Source organism: Rhinoraja longicauda, unplaced genomic scaffold (genome assembly GCF_053455715.1).
Source record: "Rhinoraja longicauda isolate Sanriku21f unplaced genomic scaffold, sRhiLon1.1 Scf000206, whole genome shotgun sequence".
Classification (NCBI taxonomy): domain Eukaryota; kingdom Metazoa; phylum Chordata; class Chondrichthyes; order Rajiformes; family Arhynchobatidae; genus Rhinoraja; species Rhinoraja longicauda.
The window spans coordinates 17,501-37,603 of NW_027601424.1; the positions used below are offsets into that span (position 1 = coordinate 17,501).

Consider the following 20,103-nt stretch of genomic DNA (forward strand, 5'->3'; position numbering starts at 1 on the left):
ACTCTCCTCCTCTTCCCGTATGGTATAGAGACCCGCCTCCTCGTTGTTGCTTGATTGGGCAGGCTCGAGAAATTCTCTTATTTCTCTTAGCACTCTTAGATTTTTAAGTTTCGTAATGTGCTCTTCGTTGTTGTTGCCCTTTGGTAAAAGGGAATAGTGGAGATAGAGGGAGAAGTCACAACTTGGAACGATGAGCAAGACATAAAGGAATATAGACAGAGAAGGGGGCAGCGAGAAAAGGAAAGGATGAAGCAAGAAGCACGGGAACTAGAAGCAGACATCAAAAGGCTGCAGGACCTCAGGGACAGAAAGATTTATGGGACCCGTCAGGCAGCAAATGAGGAGTATGAGGGAGACAGCAACACAGAAACACAGGCGAGTAATCAGCAGGCATCAGAGAGAAGGCAAAACTGTGAGAATGAAGCAGAATTAGAAAGTGATGGGGAAAGAACAAGGGAGTGTAGAAAGGAAATAGAGGCATCCATAAAGCGCTTAGAGATAGAGATAAGGGAGATGGAAAAAGATATGGAAAGAAAAGAAAGGAAAGCCAGGGGTACGCCCAGAGAAGATTGAGGTGGGAAAGTATACGGATAGAACCACAACAGGAGATGGTGAACGAGAGACAGGAGCTGAGGGGGAGAATGATGCCATTACTTTTGAAAAAGGCAGGACAAACCCAGTATGTTCCTTGGGCGACCCGAGACCTAGAGGGGCTGAGAAACGCCTTGCCCAACATCTGTTTGTAAATGCGGAACATGGGATAGCCTTCGGGGTATTGACTCAAAGGAGGGGGGGAAACCGGCAGCCCGTGGCATTTTTATCAAAAATATTGGACCCAGTGTCACGAGAATGGCCTGTCTGTATACAGGCAGTGGCAGCCACAGCGGTCCTAGTAGAGGAGAGCAGGAAATTGACCTTCGGGGGGGTTTTGGTGGTCTCCACCCCACATACGGTGAGAACAATATTGGCTCAGAAATCCAACAGATGGTTAACGGACTCTAGAATTTTAAAATATGAAGCTATCCTGATGGAAAAGGACGATTTGACCATGATTACAGACAAAAATTTAAACCCATCTCAGTTTCTGTACCCGCCCGAAGAAAGAGAAAACGAGACAGGGAAGCCAGAACACTGCTGTAGTGATATAATAGATTTACAGACAAAAAGTAGAGAAGACTTGGAAGAACAACCTCTGGCTGAGGGCAGCCGGTGGTTTATAGACGGGTCCTCCAGATGTATAGATGGAAAAAGACATAGTGGATACGGTATAGTGAATGGGGAAACTATGGAGGAAATTGAAAGCGGCAGGCTGCCTGGTGGTTGGTCAGCCCAATCTTGTGAATTATATGCATTAATGAGAGCTTTGGAACTATTGGAGGGAAAGGAAGGAACAGTGTATACCGACTCAAAATACGCCTTTGGGGTAGTACACACCTTTGGGAAGATCTGGAAAGAGCGAGGAATGATAACAGCTCGGGGGAAAGAATTAGCGCATGAGCAATTGATAGGACAGACATTGGAGGCCTTGCAGAAACCAGAACGGGTAGCCATAGCACATGTGGCAGGGCATCAGAAGGGTAACGCCCTGGAAGCCCGAGGAAATAGGGCAGCGGATGAGGTGGCAAAGAGAGCAGCCACAGATCAGACGGTAGAAATTATGTCATTGATACCTTTAAAGGAACCCGAGGAAAAGATACCTATCTTTGGTGAAAAAGAGCAGGAACACATGAGAGAAATGGGAGCCCGGCGTACCCCAAATGGGAAATGGTGGACACCGGATGGAAAGCAGCTATTGAACAAAGAAATTATAAGGGAGTTATTAGGGAGGCTGCACGGGCAAAGCCATTGGGGAACCCAAGCCCTCTGTGATACCTTCCTCAGGACCTACGCTTGCCGTGGGATGTATACCATGGCAAAACAAGTCATAGGGGGTTGTGATATGTCAGCAAATCAACAAAAAAATCATGAGAGCAGTCCCAGGAGGAGGACAACGATTGGCAATAAGGCCCTTCCAAAGAATACAGATAGACTTCACCGAGTTGCCCCGGATGGAGATGGAAATACCTGTTAGTGGTAGTAGACCATTTCACTAGATGGGTAGAGGCATTCCCTACAGCAACTGCCACCTCACAGTCGGTAGCCAGGGTATTATTGGAGCAAATTATACCCAGATATGGGATTGTGGAAACAATAGACTCAGATAGAGGGACCCATTTTGCCTCCAAAACACATAAAATGATATGTGAAGCATTAGGAATTGAATGGAAATTGCATACACCATGGCATCCCCAGAGTTCCGGAAAGGTGGAAAGAATGAATGGCACCTTGAAGACCCAAATCACCAAGTTAATAGAGGAAACGAGACTCCCCTGGACTAAGTGCCTTCCGATAGCCTTGTTAAGAATCCGAACGGCACCTCGGAAAGACATAGGGGTATCACCATATGAGATGTTATTCGGGCTCCCGTACTTAGGAAAGATAGAAGGGGTCCCAACAATACCAGGGAACGACGTGTTCCTAAGAAACTATTTACTGGCAGTATCCCAATCTCTTGCAGAACTAAAAACTAAAGGATTACTGGCCCAGAGCCCGCCACTGGATTTTCCGATTCACTCAGTCAAGGCTGGAGACTGGGTACTAATAAAAACGTGGAAGGAAGAAAAGTTGCAACCTAGGTGGACTGGACCCTACCTTGTGTTATTAACCACCGAGACAGCAGTACGAACAAAAGAAAAAGGGTGGACACACGCAAGTCGATTTAAGGGTCCCGTGGAGGCCCCACCAGACAATACCAGCCCGTGGACGGTACGTGGAGGAAAGGAGCCATTGACTTTGGTATTCACCAAAACCCCGCACGGAAAATGAAGACTTCGTGCTGGTGGATCGGGTGCTGGGTGGTTACCCAGCTTGTGAGTAATGTAGCATGTATAAAAATCACTATACCACAGAATAGAAGGGCCACCACCATCCCATTTGATGTATATAAAGGAAAATGGTGGTGTGGTTATAGAATGTATGTATGCACCCATCCCTGTAAAAATTGGCGCGAGGTATTCACTTCATCCAGAGAAGGGTGGCATAAGTCCACCTATCAAACTGATAGGTGGAGAGTATATCAAAACCCAAACAAGGGATTGCCAGGACGTGTATATGTAAGCATACAGAGGGTTCAAATAAAGGAAAGTGGTAGGTATTGGATATGTGCAGATAGAACAGGGAAGGACGCATGCCTGAGGTTTGAAATAGAGGTAGAACGGGACGGATATATAGTAAAATATGAGGATAAGGGGGAAATGTTCCGGATAGATGACAGTCAGAGTAGGGATCCCTGGGCAACCCCAGCACCACCGGTAGTCAGCAATGTCACCACGGAATATGAGCCTAAGGATTTGAAGATAATGATAGTAACAGGAGAAATAGAATTAATGCAATTGTATGGGGAGGGAATACCAACAGGGAAAAGGGAACCAACACCTGGCTTACCTGGATGATGTACACGGCCAGAAGTATGCAACAAACCAATTGCTACGCCTGTGCCGCAGCTAAGCCTCAGCTGGTCCCAGTACCATTTCCCCTGAATTGGAATAGGACACCTGGGGCTATGTCATGTATACTACAACTATTGACGAATCCCATACTACCAAAGAATGAGACCTGCCAGAGCTACCATTACTTATTCCCGGCTAGCAACAACAACACGAAGGGCTGAAGGAAAGACCCTCGACCTCCCCCATTCACCATTCCCCTCGGGGAGGCGGGATTTGAGTGCTATACAAGATATAACCCAGATGGACAGGAAATGGGGGAGGTGCTAAACTGCAATCAGACGTATAACATAACAGCTGAGGAACAGGGGTCACTGTTCAGTAGCTCCTGGCTGAGAAAGCAGATAGTCAGTAGAGCCGATGTCTGGTGGTGGTGCGGAGAGGATACCCTGTGGCCCCGGCTACCAGGGTCATGGACGGGAACCTGTACCCTTACACAACTGATGATGCCCTTCACCATAGCAGTAGAGCATGCGGTCGAACTCAATGAAGGAGGCCGACGACAAAGGAGAGGGGTGAGAGGATCGACACACACATCCAAATAGATGCAATAGGGGTGCCAAGAGGGATACCCGATGAATTCAAAGCCAGAAACCAGATAGCTGCTGGCTTTGAGTCCATACTCTTCTGGTGGTCCACAATTAATAAAAATGTGGACTGGATCAACTACCTATACTACAATCAACAAAGCTTTATAAATTACACTCGAGATGCGGTTGAAGGATTAGCGGAACTGACAGCTACCAGCCTAATGGCCTGGCAAAATCGCATGGCCTTGGACATGCTGCTGGCTGAAAAAGGGGAGGTGTGCGTAATGTTTGGGGAACAATGTTGCACCTTCATCCCCAACAACACTGCTCCTGATGGGTCCGTGTCAAGGGCCCTAGCGAGTCTCACCTCCCTGTCTATCGAATTGGCCGAGAACTCTGGAGTAGACCGGGACCGGGTTTCTAGACTCCTGGTTTGGGAAATGGAAGCACATCTTTACATCAGCCCTAACATCAGTGATAGTTATGATGGGGTTGCTGTGTCTATTCGGATGTTGCATCATTCCCTGCATACGGGGGTTGTCTCAGCGATTGATAGAGACAGCTCTGACAAAGAACGACATCGCCATGATGGCCTTTAGAACACAGCATGACCAGCAGGAGGAATATAGAGAGGCAAAGACTCTGCTGCTAGCACTAGAAAAGGAAGAAATAGTATAAATCAAAGTAGCGTGCCATAAGAAAAAGGGTGGATTGTGAGAGGTAAAAAAAAAAGGGATAATTGATTTAGACTCGGGACCCTGAGAAATAGCTGACCCGACCGTGCTCGGCTAGAAAAAAAAAGGGACCCTGAGAAATAGCTGACCCGACCGTGCTCGGCTAGAAAAAAAACCGCAAGAACAAATGGTGACAGTCCAAGGACAAGTGTTAGAAGATAATCAGAGAACTAGGAGGAAGGGCAAAATAATCAGAGAACTAGGGGAGAGGAAGGGCATGAACTACTCTGTACTGCGCTTGCCTAATGAGATAAATGAATATTACAAAAACGCCCAGCATGACAAGATGTCTCATTTAAATGCGCATGCGATGTATGATGTGGGAGGCAACAGGGGCGGTGACGGTAGATTGTGCACCTCAGTGCTCCGATTGGAAGGAGCCCGAAGGGGAGGAATTAAAGGTGTAACAATTGTAAATTGAAGTGAATAAAAAGAAGGGATTTTCCCGACCTCGGTGTGTCTCGAGAGGGGAGGCACCCAACTCTGCAGACTTGCAAATAAACTATTCTTGTTTCTCAAGATTGTCTCGAGCATCGTGATTGTGAGCACTCACATTTGCATCTCACACAATCATTCCTCGCTCACTAAAAATTACATCAGTTTATCGAAAGAACTGAATTGGAAGCAGCCATATATCTTGGACCATTAAAAATTATGGAGAGTACTGCAAAGAGGGTAACAGATAGGACCACTAAACGGTTTGAAAATCAGCATGAGAACATCATGACTGAGCTCAACACAGAGGAAATAGTGGAATAAGATGGCACAAACTGGAAAACAAGGATCATCAGTTATTCACTCAAGCTTCCAAGGATACTGTTTCTCAGTCTGTCCACCCACTCGTCGTTCTCTCCTGTTCCCTCATATTCCAGTCCCCATTTCACCAACTGTCCCCTTGATTCCTTGTGTCAAATTTTGCTCAGTTTGCAGCCTTCCGTTCACCAATGTTACCTGCGCTCCTGATATTGAAAGTTGCTTGTTCGCACTTTATTCAGTCTGATGAAGGGTCTTTTGTGTTTTTTGTTGTTTTTGTATGAATTGTAGTTTTAATATGGTGTAGTGTTAGTATGTTATGTGGGGGGGGGTGGGAGGGAACGGGAACTGTAAAAAAAATTCTCTCTCCCGAACGGAGACGCGACCTTTGTTTCTGTGTCGTGTCTCCGTTCCCGTTGCGGCCTACCACCGGCCATGCACCTGGGACCACCTGGGGCTCTGGTTCGCAGAGCCCGCGGCCCGGACTCACCACCTGCGGCGCTGGCCGCCTTCGGATGCTGCGGGAGCGGCTGCGACTCGTCTCCGGAGGCTCCGGCGCGGGCCGCGTGGATGTCGGAAGCCCGCAGGCCCCTGGGTGGGGGCCGACATCGGGAGCACCAGCAGCGGCAGAGGCAGCGTGTTCGCCCACCCCGAATCGCGGGGCTTGGGTCGGCCCGCCGCGGACCTTTCACCGTCCGGCGCGGCCTGGTATTGGCCGTGGACCTTTCACCGTCCGGCGCGGCGCTCCAATGTCGGGAGCCCCGACCGCCCCGACGTGGCAAGTTCAACAGCCTGACCTCGGGAGAAGACGGCAGGGAAGAGAAAAGACATTTTGGCCTTCCATCACAGTGAGAAAGGACTGGAGGAGACTCACTGTGATGGATGTTTCTTTTGTTTGGTGTTAGTGTATGATTGTATGTGTTATTGCATTTTTATTGATTATTCTTATTGGTCTTAGTGTTTCAACTGCGGGTAATGTTTCATTTCACTACACTTTTATGTGTATGTGACAAATAAACGACCATTGACTATTGACTATTGAATCCAAACTGCTTTCCATTCCTTCTGCAAACTCTGCCTGAGCCGTTATATTACTCCAGCATTTTGTTCAAGATTCCAGTAATTGTAGTACCTGAATCTTGCTCTCATTTTGCCAGGTATAGTCGAAGAGGGCAGAATTGACCAGGACATGGGTTTCCATTTGACCTGCAATGGCCACAGAAGAGAAAATGAATTGTTTATGTCTCTGCACAGAAACACGCCATTCTGCCCAGCAGCTCCATGACATGTTTTACATTCCACGTCAACCTTCTCTAACGTGGCAGCCCCTGGACACTCAGCTGTGCGGTGGGACTACAGTAACAGAGAGGACTGGAAATGGAACATCCACATTGGTGTCAGTGCTCGAGAACTATGATGAGCGGACAGCCTTGGCACCTGCAAAACAGCCAAGACTAGAAAATGTTGTTGGGATTTTAAATGAGTTTAAAGGGAGAGAATGGATAAGCTGTCTATTTTCCCTGGAGCAAAGGTAAAACCTGAGCGGTGTCTTTATGGAGGTTTATAAATTTATGTGGAATGTAAGTAAGCTGTATGCAGACACAAAATGCTGGAGTAACTCAGCGGGTCAGGCAGCATCTTGGGAGAGAAGGAATGGGTGACTTTTCGAGTCGCTACCTGACCCACTGAGTTACTGTGTCTACCTTCCATTGAAACCAGCATCTGCAGTTTTTTTTCCTAAGTAAGCTGTATAGTCACAATCTCTTTCTCATGATAAAAGTCATAGGTTTAAGGAGGGACACATTTTTCAGAGCATGGTGAGTATATGGAATGAGCAGCCAGAGCAAGTGGTTGAGGCACGTACAATTATCATGTTTCAAAGAAATTTGAAGAGGCACTTGGACAATAAAGATGTCGGGAGAGATACAACAAACTGCATATTCTGCAATTTTGAACAAATCTCCAAGTGCTGGAAGAGCTCAGCAGGTCAAGCAGCATCTGTGGAGGGAATGGACAGGCAATGTTTCAGGTCAGGCTCCCTCGTCAGACTCCGAACACCATCTGTCCATTCCCTCCACAGATGCTATCTGTCCAGTTGTGTTGCTCCAACACTTGGAGGAACACTTGCTCAGGGACATGGGCAAACCACGGACGTGTTGGGCCAAAGTGCATGTTTCCATGCTGTTCAAATCTATGCCAGCTGTGAAGACATTAAATGTTACCACGCAGGAATGTCCAATTCAGGCTAAAATCACAGCCATGCCATGTGCCCATCCCCGCTTGCTGCAATCATGCAATTTTGTTCCTGTCTAAACTAACATCATTCCTAACATTGCGTACTTTACAACACACTCAAAGCTCAGTGTTCAACATTAATAGTGAGCCATCCTGGGGAGGGATGTGTCTATTTTCTAGATGTTTATTATCCAATCCATTCTCAGTATAAAATCCCAGTACACAACAGAGGGCCAACATTAGCTCACTGCTGGTGTGGGAGGAAATTATCCTGCAGATGATGCCTCTCACACGTCTGTCCTCTGATTCATCATCTCTGCTCACTGTGCACCAGCCCCCACCCCCTCTCCTCCCTTACTCAGCTGTGCTCCCCTCAAGTCAAGGCATCACAGACAGACACAGATCAAGAGAATGGGTTTGAACCTGGTGAATGGAACTTAATTAAGAGCAATGTGAGGTCACGCACTTGTGTGAAGTATGAAAAGGCAGAGGAAATTGAAAATGGTGGAGTGCAGACAGATCGAGGTGTTCTTGTGCATGAGACACCTGACAGTCGACATGAAGGTGTGACAAACATCAGGAAGGTAAGCAGCACATTGGGATTTATTGCAAGCGGGGTTGGAGATGATAATGCAGAGTTTAAATTCAACCTGAAATACTATGTGTGGTATTGGTCTCGTTATTTAAGAGTATATTTGCATTGAAGATAGCCCAGAAGAGATTAACTCACCTAATTTCAGGGATAACGCTTTTATATTATCACAAATGTCTAAAAATGTTGGTTTGTGTTGTTTGGAGTTGACAAGGATAAGGGATAAATGAGGGATGAGCCACACACGAGCCCAAGGCAGCAGATATCTATGTATGTATATAACAGGCTAGATGGTGGGACAGAGTCAGAGACAAACAGCATGGAAACAGGACCTTTGACTCCACACCAACCATCCATTAAAAAAAATCCAAACCTCAACTAAGTTATTCTCCCCCATTTTATCTTTGGGCTTGCTTTGTTTCTCACCAACATTGTTTTTATTAATGAACTAAAACATTATTTGTGTTTATGTTATCTTTTATAGAGGTATTAGGCTGCTGTAAATAACAATTTCATTGCACCGTTTCGGTAAATATGTTTCAATCTCTCCCTTCTCCCATCCTCACCCCCCTCCCCCTTTCCCACTTCCTCTTCCCATTCTGCCCACCCAGATTGCTCCATTCACAACACAGAACAATGTATAAGATAGAATTAAAATAAAGTACCATCATTGATGTTTTGGGAGCTGAGAGGAAACCCACAAGGTGACAGGGAGAATGTGTAAATTGCATACAGTCAGCACCCGAGGTCACATTCGAAGCCAGATGATGGGAGAACCGAGGCAGCAGCTCTACGAGCTGCACCACTGTGAGAAGTTTTGAACAAAGCTATTTAAGAAGTGAATTATTGAAAAGGGCAGCAAGAATAAATTAGGAAGCTACAGAACAGCGAGCCTGACATCAGTGGCGCAAAGGTTATTTGAGGGAAGTTGGAGGGACTGGATCTACCAGCATTTCGATAGGCATGGACATTCTCAAGGGGAGGGTGAGTGCTGTGCATGTTGGCACAAATGAGTTTAGGAAAAAGAAAGAGGTCCCACAAAATGAATATACATAGTTAGGCAAAAGGTTCAAAAGCATGAACTCCAGTACCACGTGCTAATGAGGGTAGGTACAAGAAATTTGGACAGATAAATGTGTGGCTGAGGAGTTGTTGCAGGGGGTAGGGATTTGGATTTTTGAACCATTAGAATCTCTTCTGGGGCAGAGTTGATCCATACAAGGAGGATGGGTTACACTTGATCTGGAGACCAACCAATATCCTGGCTGGAAAGTTTACTGCTGGTAGTCGGGTGGGTTTAAATTAACTTTGCTGGTTGGGGGGGGGGGTGTTCACTGCAGAACTGAGAGAACTGAGGCAGGTGAGAGGCTGGAACTAGGTATGGAGGATGATAAAGAAAGCTCACTAGGCCGGATAGCACAGCAGGACGTGACGTAGGACTGTTGTGATTTTGTGGAATCACCCACAGTTGTGAATTTGTGGAATCACCCAGAGAGCTGAGAATTTGTGGAATTCTCTGCCACGGAAGGCAGTGGAGGCCAATTCACTGGATGGATTTAAAAGAGAGTTAGATAGAGCTCTTGGGCATAGCGAAATCAAAGGGTATGGGAGAAGGCAGGCACAGGTGACTGATTGTGGATGATCAGCCTTGATCACAATGAATGGCGGTGCTGGCTCAAAGGGACGAATGGCCAACTCCTCCTGCACCTATTTTCTGTTTCTATGTTTCTATTGAATAGCGTCTATTTAATGCGAGAGGCCTGATGGGTAAGACTTGGATAGGTACATGCGACTAGGACATTTTAAAAATTACAAAAACATGGCTAAGAGAGGTACAGAACTGGCAGTTTAATGATCCAGGGTACAGGTGCTAGAGGTACAAGAGATGGGGGTAAAAGAGGAGAGGTTGTTGCTCGATTGATTAAGGAGAATGTCACGGCAGTAATCAGATGACATTTCTGATGGGTCTTGTAGTGAGGTTGTATCAGTGGAGCTCAGAAATTAAAAAACGGATGATTAGCTTGTTGGGAGTGTACTACAGGCCCTTAAATAGCCAACGGGAATTATAAGAACAAATGTGCGAGGAAATTTCAGACGGCCGACTAATAGGGTTACCATCATCAGGGATTTTAACTCTCCCAATATAGACTGGGACAGCCAGAGTGTCAAGGGCTGAGATGGCATGGAATTTGTCAAATGAGTTCAGGAAAGTTTCCTCAGGCAATAATTAGAGGCCACTATGGGAGAGAGCAAAGCTCGATCTTCTCTTTAGAAATTGGGGCAGGCAAGTGCCTGAAATGTCAGTGGATGAGCGTTTTAGGAGGTGTTGGAAAATAACTGCAGATGCTGGTACAAATCGAAGGTGTCACAAAATGCTGAAATAATTCAGCAGGTCAGGCAGCATCTCAGGAGAGAAAGAATGGGTGACGTTTCGGGTCGAGACCATTCTTCAGACTGATGTCAGGGGGCGGGACAAAGAAAGGATATAGGTGGAGACAGGAAGACACAGGGAGAACTGGGAAGGGGGAGGGGAAGAGGGAGACAGAGGAACTATCTAAAGTTGGAGAAGTCAATGTTCATACCGCTAGGCTGCAAGATGACCAAGCAAAATATGAGGTGCAGTTCCTCGAATTTCCGGTGGGCCTCACCATAGCACTGGAGGAGGCCCATGACAGAAAGGTCAGACTGGGAATGGGAGGGGGAGTTGAAGTGCTTAGCCACCGAGAGATCAGGTTGGTTAAGGCGGACTGAACAAAGGTGTTGAGCGAAACGATCACCGAGCCTGCGTTTGGTCTCGCCGATGTAGAGAAGTTGACATCTAGAACAGCGGACACAATAGATGATGTTGGAGGAGGTGCAGGTGAACCTCTGTCTCACCTGGAAAGACGATTTGGGTCCTTGGATGGAGTTGATGGGGGAGGTAAAGGAACATGTGTTGCATCTCGTGCGGTTGCAGGGGAAAGTGCCCGGGGAGGGGGTGGTTTGGGTAGGAAGGGACGAGTGGACCAGGGAGTTACGGATGGAACGGTCTCTACGGAACGCAGAAAGGGGAGGAGATGGGAAGATATGGCCAGTGGTGGGGTCCCGTTGGAGGTGATGGAAATGTTGGAGGATGATTTGTTGGATACGCTGGCTGATGGGGTGGAAGGTGAGGACGAAACGTCACCCATTCCTTCTCTCCTGATATGCTGCCTGACCCGCTGAGTTACTCCAGCATTTTGTGATACCAGCGTTTTAGGAGGAGTGACCACAGTTCTATTAGCTTTAAAATAGTCATGGTTAAAGAGAGGGTGGGCTCACAAGTTAAAATTCTAAATTGGGACTCGTGTAACTTTGATGGTATGAGACGGGAACTTGCTCAAGTTGATTGGAGTAGGTTCTTTGCAGGCAAAGAAACATCCGGAAAGCGGGATGCCTTTAAAAGTGTGATGGCATGTGCTCAGAACATGCATGTTCCAATTCGAGCAAAGGGCAAGGCAGGTGGGAGTAAGGAAGCCTGCATGATCAGAGAAATTGAGCCTCTGGTCTGGAAAAAGGAGGCATAGAACTTGTGTAGGCAGCTGGGATCAAGTGTAACGCTGGAGAAGTTTCGGGAAAATCAGGAGGGCATAAAATAGGGAAATAATATTAAGGAAAATCCAGAGAGATTTTATGTACATTAAGATAAAGACGGTAAATAGAGAGAGAATAGGGTTCTCCAGAAACCAAAATGGCTATCTCTAAATGCTGCGGGAGACGGGCAAGGTCCTCAGTTAGGAAAGTCTGTAATATGGTCGAAGAGGTACTGGATGTCCTAAGGTTATTGGAAGTACATAAATCTCCTGGGCCTGATCAGACATATCCAAGAATACTGTAGGTAGCTTGAGAAGAATTGCAGGATCCCTGGCTAAGATATATGAATCATCATTAGGCGCGGGTGAGCTGCCGCAAGAGTGGAGGGTGGCTAATGTTGCGCCTCTATTTGAGAAAGGCTGCAAGGAATAACCTGGGAACTATAGACCAGTGAGCCTAACATCTGTGGTAGGCAAATTATTGGAGAGGATTCTGAGATGAGATATACATGCATTTGGTTAGACATGGGCTGATTAGAGTCAGAGAGTTACACAGCGTGGGAACAGACTTTTTGGTCTAACTTGCCTATGCCGACCAACATGCCCCATCTACGCTGCCCTGGTGTGCTTAAAATGTTTAAAGTCCTCTTCATGCATGATAATAAGTCTGTGTTTTAAATTAGGTTGAAACTGGGCATCTGCAGCTGACACTCACTGCAGTTTACTTTAGTCAGATTCTGTTCTCAAAGGACAAATGGCAATCATAAAACAATAAAATACAGTTGAAAGGGTAACAGGACATTTGCTTATCTGTAATGGCTGTGTTTACTCTGCTGCGCTTTGAGAGGTGCACAATGTATATTTGTATAAGATCATTTGGAGGAAGGAAAACCTCTAAAGTGTTTGCTATGGCAAACCAAACATCAAAAGGAAAGTCTGTACTTAAGGAACAGATGAATCTTTGTTCGTTGAGCAATCTCCTACAATTGCTCCCAGTGATCACTGTGTTTGGCGCTTTGGAATAAACTCTTGCTTGTCTTGCCAGATCTTTGTGTTGTGTTTTAACGTTTTCTTTAACAAGGGGGAGTTGGGCAAGCTAGGGCTTTATTCCTTTGAGCTCAGGAGGCTAAGCGGTGATCATAAGGTGTATATATTATTGTCTATGTCGTCTGAACGTTTGACAGCACCGGGCCTCGACTCGCCAAAGTTTAGAAAGTTGAGGGGGGATCCTCATTGAAAATTACAGAACAATGGAACGCTGTAGAGTGGATGTGGAAAGCATGTTTCCACTGGTGGGAGAGTTTCAGACCAGAAGTTATAGCCACAGAATGAAAGGGCGCTCTTTCAGAAACGAGGTAAGGAGGAACTTCTTTAGTCATAGGATAGTTAATCTGTGGAATAAGAAGACAGAAGGCAGTCAGTGGATATTTTTAAGGCAGAGATGGACAAATTCTTGATTAGAATAGGTGTCAAGTGTTATGGGGAGAAGGAAGGAAAATGGGATTAGGATACAGACATCAGCCATGATTGAATGGGGAAGTGGTCTCGATGGACCAAATTGCCTAATTCTACTCGTGTAACTCGTGAACTTTTATCCTGAGTAGGGAAATCAAGAACCAGAGGGACTTAAGTTTAATGTGAGAGGCAAAAGATTCAATAGAAATCTGAGGGCAGCATTTTCAAACAGGGGGTGGGTAAATAGAAGTAGCTGCCAGAGGAGGTAGTTAAGGCGGGTGCTGTAAAAACATTTAAAAACATTTGGACAGGTACTTGGATAGGAAAGGTTTAGAGGGTTATGGGCCACATTCTGGCAGGTGGGACTAGCGTAGACTGAAGGAAGAAGAGCCTGCTCATTGAACAGAAGAGCCTGCTTCTGTGCAGTATGACTCCAGGTCGGTTTAGAGATAGTCAGCATTGCTTTGGCAATGGGAAATCCTATCTCACAAACCTAACAAGTATATTTCGAAGATGAGGCCAGGACAGTGAGCAGGGCAGTTTCAGACTTCAGAACACCACTGACAAGTTGCCATATGGTAGGCTAGTGTGGAAGGTTAGATCACATGGAATCCAAGGCGAGCTAGACAATTCGATTCAAGATGGCTTGGATGAAAGAGTCAATGGTTAGTTTTAGAGCACTGTTTTTCTCATTGGAGGCCTGTGACCAGTGGAGTGATGCAGAGGTCAGTGCTGTGTCCACTGTTGTTTGTTATCCACATTAACAATCTGGATGACAGTGTAGTTAAATTTGTACGTGAATTTGTAAATTATGGTAATTATTACACCATAATTGTTCAGTCACATTCAGGGAGAGCATGGTGACGCTGGAATTCTCCACCCTGGAGGTTAGATTGTTGATGATGGAGGTCACAGATCAGTTTTTCAAAGATCATGGAATGCAAAGCTATGTGCAGTTGGCACAGGAGAGGAGTTGAGGTGTGGAGCAAATTGGCTCTGGTCACATTAAATTATGGGGCATGTTTGAGGAGACAAGTGGCCCACTCTCACTTCTGTCCCTTTCGTGTAGTGGTGCAAAAGGGTAGAGTGCTTTGGGAGGTGATTCTTGGGCAGGGGGTCTAATCAGCCATGTCTGGATGATCTAAATTCAGTTGAGATCGGCCCCGTGGAGTGCTCATCCTGCAACATGTGGAAGATCAGGGATATTGTCGGTGTCCCTGATGACTACGTGTGCAGGAAGTGTGTCCAGCTGCAGCTCCTGGCAGACCGCATTGAACGGTTGGAGCTGCGGTTGGATTCATACTGGAGCATCCAAGATGCTGAGAAGGTCGTGAATAGCACGTACAGTGAGTTGGCCACACCGCAGATAAAAGACAAGCGGACAGAAAGGGAACAGGTGGCCACTAGCCAGCGTAACAGTAGGCAGGTAGGGCAGGAGTCTCCTGCGGTCATCTCCCTCCTAAACAGATATACCATTTTGGATACTGTTGGGGGAGATGGCTCACATGGGGAAGGCAGCAGCAGCCAAGTTCATGGCACCGTGGGTGGCGCTGTGGCAAAAGAGGGGAGGAAAAAGAGTGGAAGGGCTATAGTAATAGGGGATTCAATTGTAAGGGGAATAGATAGGCGTTTCTGCGGCCGCAAACGAGACTCCAGGATGGTATGTTGCCTCCCTGGTGCAAGGGTCAGGGATGTCTCTGAGCGGCTGCAGAACATTCTGGAGGGGGAGGGTGAACAGCCAGTTGTCGTGGTGCACATTGGCACCAACGATATAGGTAAAAAACGAGATGTGGTCCTACAAGGTGAATTTAGGAAGCTAGGAGATAAACTTAAAAGTAGGACCTCAAAGGTAATAATCTCTGGATTACTACCAGTGCCACGTGCTAGTCAGAGTAGAAATAGGAGGATATTTCAGATGAATACGTGGCTTGAAAAATGGTGCAAGGGGGAGGGATTCAAATTTCTAGGACATTGGAACCAGTTCTGGGGGAGGTGGGACTAGTACAAACAGGACGGTCTGCACCTGAGCTGGAATGGAACCAATTTCCTTGGGGGAGTGTTTGCTAGTGCTGTCGGGGAGGATTTAAACTAATGTAGCAGGGGGATGGGAGCATGAACAGAGAGACAGAGGGGTGTAAAATGAGGCTAGAAGCAATAGGTAGCAAGGTGAAAAGTGGCAGGCAGACAAATCCAGGGCAAAAATCAAAAAGGGCCACTTTTCAACATAATTGTATAAGGGTTGTAAAAACAAGCCTGAAGGCTTTGTGTCTCAATGCAAGGAGCATTTGTAATAAGGTGGATGAGTGGAATGTGCAGATAGTTATTAATGAATATGATATAGTTGGGATCAGTAAGGCATTTGACAAGGTTCCACATGGAAGGTTGATTAAGCAGTAAGGCATTTGACAAGGTTCCACATGGAAGGTTGATTAAGCAGTAAGGCATTTGACAAGGTTCCACATGGAAGGTTGATTAAGAAGGTTAAATCGTTGGGTATTAATAGTGAGGTTGCAAGATGGATTCAACAATGGCTGAATGGGAGATACCAGAGGGTAACGGTTGACAATTGTATGTCAGGTTGGAGGCCAGTGTCTAGTGGAGTGCCCCAAGGATCTGTGTTGGGTCCACTGTTTGTCATTTACATTAATGATCTGGATGATGGTGTGGCAAATTGGATTAGTAAATATGCAGATGATACTAAGATAGGTGGAGTAGTTGATAGTGAGGTAGATTTTCAAAGTCTACAGAGAGACTTGGGCCTTTTGGAAGGGTGGGCTGAAAGATGGCAGATGGAGTTTAATGCTGATAAGTGTGAGGTGCTGCATTTTGGTAGGACAAATCAAAATAGGACGTACAGGGTAAATGGTAGGGAATTGAGGAATGCAGTGGAACAGAGGGATCTGGGAATAACTGTGCATTGTTCCCTGAAGGTGGAATCTCATGTGGATAGGGTGGTGAAGAAGGCGTTTGGTATGCTTGCCTTTATAAATCAGAGCATCGAGTATAGAAGTTGGGATGTAATGTTGAAATTGTACAGGGCATTGGTGAGGCCAAATCTGGAGTATGGTGTGCAGTTCTGGTCGCCAAATTATAGGAAGGATGTCGACAAAATGGAGAGGGTACAGAGGAGATTTACTAGAATGTTGCCTGGGTTTCAGCACTTAGGCTACAGAGAGAGGTTGAACAGGTTGGGTCTTTATTCTTTGGAGCGTAGAAGGTTGAGGGGGGACTTGATAGAGGTTTTTAAAATTTTGAGAGGGACGGACAGAGTTGACGTGGGTAGGCTTTTCCCTTTGAGAGTGGGGAAGATTCCAACAAGGGGACATAGCTTCAGAATTGAGGGACAAAGGTTTAGGGGTAACATGAGGGGGAACTTCTTTACTCAGAGGGTTGTGGCTGTATGGAATGGGCTTCCGGTGGAAGTGGTGGAGGCTGGCTCGATTTTATTATTTAAGAGTAAATTGGATAGGTATATGGATAGGAGGGGATTGGAGGGTTATGGTCTGAGTGCAGGTAGATGAGACTAGGTCAGGGAGAATGGTCGCAGTGGACTGGTAGGGCCGGACAGGCCTGTTTCCATGCTGTAGTTGTTATATGTTATATGTTATATGTTACGGAGACATGGCTCCAGGGTGACCAGGGCTGGGAGCTGAACATCCAGGGATATTCAATATTCAGGAGGGATAGACAGAAAGGAAAAGGAGGTGGGGTAGCGTTGCTGGTTAGAGAGGAGATTAACGCAATAGAAAGGAAGGACATTAGCTTGGAGGATGTGGTATCGATATGGGTAGAGCTGCGAAACACTAAGGGGCAGAAAACGCTAGTGGGAGTTGTGTACAGGCCACCTAACAGTCGTAGTAGAGTTGGGGATGGCATCAAACAGGAAATTAGAAATGCGTGCAACAAAGGTAAAACAGTTATAATGGGTGACTTCAATCTACATATAGATTGGGTGAATCAAATTGGCAGAGGTGCTGAGGAAGAGGATTTCTTGGAATGTATGCGGGATAGTTTTCTAAACCAACATGCAGAGGAACCAACGAGAGAGCAGGCTATTCTAGACTGGGTATTGAGTAATGAGGAAAGGTTAGTTAGCAGTCTTGATGTGCGTGGCCCCTTGGGCCATGATATGGTTGACCATAAGAGTGACCATAATATGGTTGAGTTCTTCATTAGGATGGAGAGTGACATAGTTAATTCAGAAACAACGGTTCTGAACTTAAAGAAAGGAAACTTTGAGGGCATGAGACGTGAATTGGCCAAGATAGACTGGCAATTGATTCTTAAAGGGTTGACGGTGGATATGCAATGGAAGGCATTTAAAGACCGCATGGATGAACTACAACAATTGTTCATCCCAGTTTGGCAAAAGAATAAATCAGGGAAGGTAGTGTATCCGTGGCTAACAAAGGAGATTAGGGATAGTATCAAAACAAAAGATGAAGCGTACAAATTAGCAAGAAAAAGCAGCCTACCAGAGGACTGGGAGAAATTCAGAGTCCAGCAGAGGAGGACAAAGGACTTAATTAGGAAAGGGAAAATAGATTATGAAAGAAAACTGGCAGGGAACATAAAAACTGACTGCAAAAACTTTTATAGATATGTGAAGAGAAAAAGATTAGTTAAAACAAATGTAGGTCCCTTGCAGTCAGTAACAGGTGAATTGATCATGGGGAACAAGGACATGGCAGACCAATTGAATAACTACTTTGGTTCTGTCTTCACTAAGGAAGACATAAATAATCTGCCGGAAATAGCAGGGGACCGGGGGTCAAATGAAATGGAGGAACTGAGTGAAATCCAGGTTAGTCGGGAAGTGGTGTTAGGTAAATTGAATGGATTAAAGGCCAATAAATCCCCAGGGCCAGATAGGCTGCATCCCAGAGTGCTTAAGGAGGTAGCCCCAGAAATAGTGGATGCATTAGTGATAATTTTTCAATTTTTTTTAGATTCTGGAGTAGTTCCTGAGGATTGGAGGGTAGCTAATGTAACCCCACTTTTCAAAAAGGGAGGGAGAGAGAAAATGGGGAATTACAGACCAGTTAGTCTAACATCGGCAGTGGGGAATATGCTAGAGTCAGTTATTAATGATGGGATAGCAGCACATTTGGAAAGTGGTGAAATCATTGGACAGTCAGCATGGATTTATGAAAGGTAAATCATGTCTGACGAATCTTATAGAATTTTTCGAGGATGTAACTAGTAGAGTGGATAAGGGAGAACCAGTGGATGTGTTATATCTGGACTTCCAGAAGGCTTTCGACAAGGTCCCACATAAGAGATTAGTATGCAAACTTAAAGCACACGGTATTGTGGGTTCAGTATTGATGTGGATAGAGAACTGGCTGGCAGACAGGAAGCAAAGAGTAGGAATAAACGGGTCCTTTTCAGAATGGCAGGCAGTGACTAGTGGGGTACCGCAAGGCTCAGTGCTGGGACCCCAGCTATTTACAATATATATTAATGATTTGGACGAGGGAATTGAATGCAACATCTCCAAGTTTGCAGATGACACGAAGCTGGGGGGCAGTGTTAGCTGTGAAGAGGATGCTAGGAGGCTGCAACGTGACTTGGATAGGTTAGGTGTGTAGGCAAATGCATGGCAGATGCAGTATAATGTGGATAAATGTGAGGTTATCCACTTTGGTGGCAAGAACAGGAAAGCAGACTATTATCTGAATGGTGGCCGATTAGGAGAAGGGGAGATGCAACGAGACCTCGGTGTCGTGGTACACCAGTCATTGAAAGTAGGCATGCAGGTGCAGAAGGCAGTGAAGAAAGCGAATGGTATGTTGGCATTCATAGCAAGGGGATTTGAGTATAGGAGCAGGGAGGTTCTGCTGCAGTTGTACAGGGCATTGGTGAGACCACACCTGGAGTATTGCGTACAGTTTTGGTCTCCTAATCTGAGGAAAGACATTCTTGCCATAGAGGGAGTACAGAGAAGGTTCACCAGATTGATTCCTGGGATGGCAGGACTTTCATATGAAGAAAGACTGGATAGACTCGGCTTGTACTCGCTGGAATTTAGAAGATTGAGGGGGGATCTTATAGAAACTTACAAAATTCTTAAGGGGTTGGACAGGCTAGATGCAGGAAGATTGTTCCCGATGTTGGGGAAGTCCAGAACAAGGGGTCACAGTTTAAGGATAAGGGGGAAGTCTTTTAGGACCGAGATGAGAATGTTTTTTTTCACACAGAGTGGTGAATCTGTGGAATTCTCTGCCACAGAAGGTAGTTGAAGCCAGTTCATTGGCTATATTTAAGAGGGAGTTAGATGTGGCCCTTGTGGCTAAAGGGATCAGGGGGTATGGAGAGAAGGCAGGTACAGGATACTGAGTTGGATGATCAGCCATGATCATATTGAATGGCGGTGCAGGCTCGAAGGGCCGAATGGCCTACTCCTGCACCTATTTTCCATGTTTCTAAAGAGATAAATGAGGAGGTGCGATCATAATGAGGAGTAAGGCAAAACAAAACACACACCCATCTTCCAGTCCCAGCTCCCTCTCACCTCAGCCTTTATTGTGTCTGTTGCTCAACTGTTCCCTGCGGCCTTTCACCAGACCTTGCCTCTGTTTCTGACATGTAGAGCCCATTGTTCTCGCTCTATCCGCTTCCTGAAACAAATGCGACATCAGTCAGGGGCGCGACAGGGAAATAAAATCTGACTGCTAGAACTTTAATGAATGTTGGAATACAAAGAGT

At 45.9% G+C, this 20,103-nt stretch overlaps 1 protein-coding gene across 4 annotated transcripts in view; it reads right to left on the reverse strand.

Annotated features, from left to right (window-relative positions):
• The window catches only part of LOC144590559 (uncharacterized), a 38,426-nt gene that overhangs the window by 15,969 nt on the left and 2,354 nt on the right, over nt 1–20,103 (reverse strand). For 2 of the 4 annotated variants that reach the window (XR_013546438.1, XM_078395085.1), the window contains exon 2: nt 19,910–20,015. The gene's annotated coding sequence lies outside the window, so the exon portion shown is untranslated. Of the gene's footprint in view, nt 1–6,694; nt 6,810–9,774; nt 13,332–19,909; nt 20,016–20,103 lie in introns of those variants that run through there. The other 2 variants (XR_013546440.1, XR_013546439.1) reach the window with 2 other exon arrangements.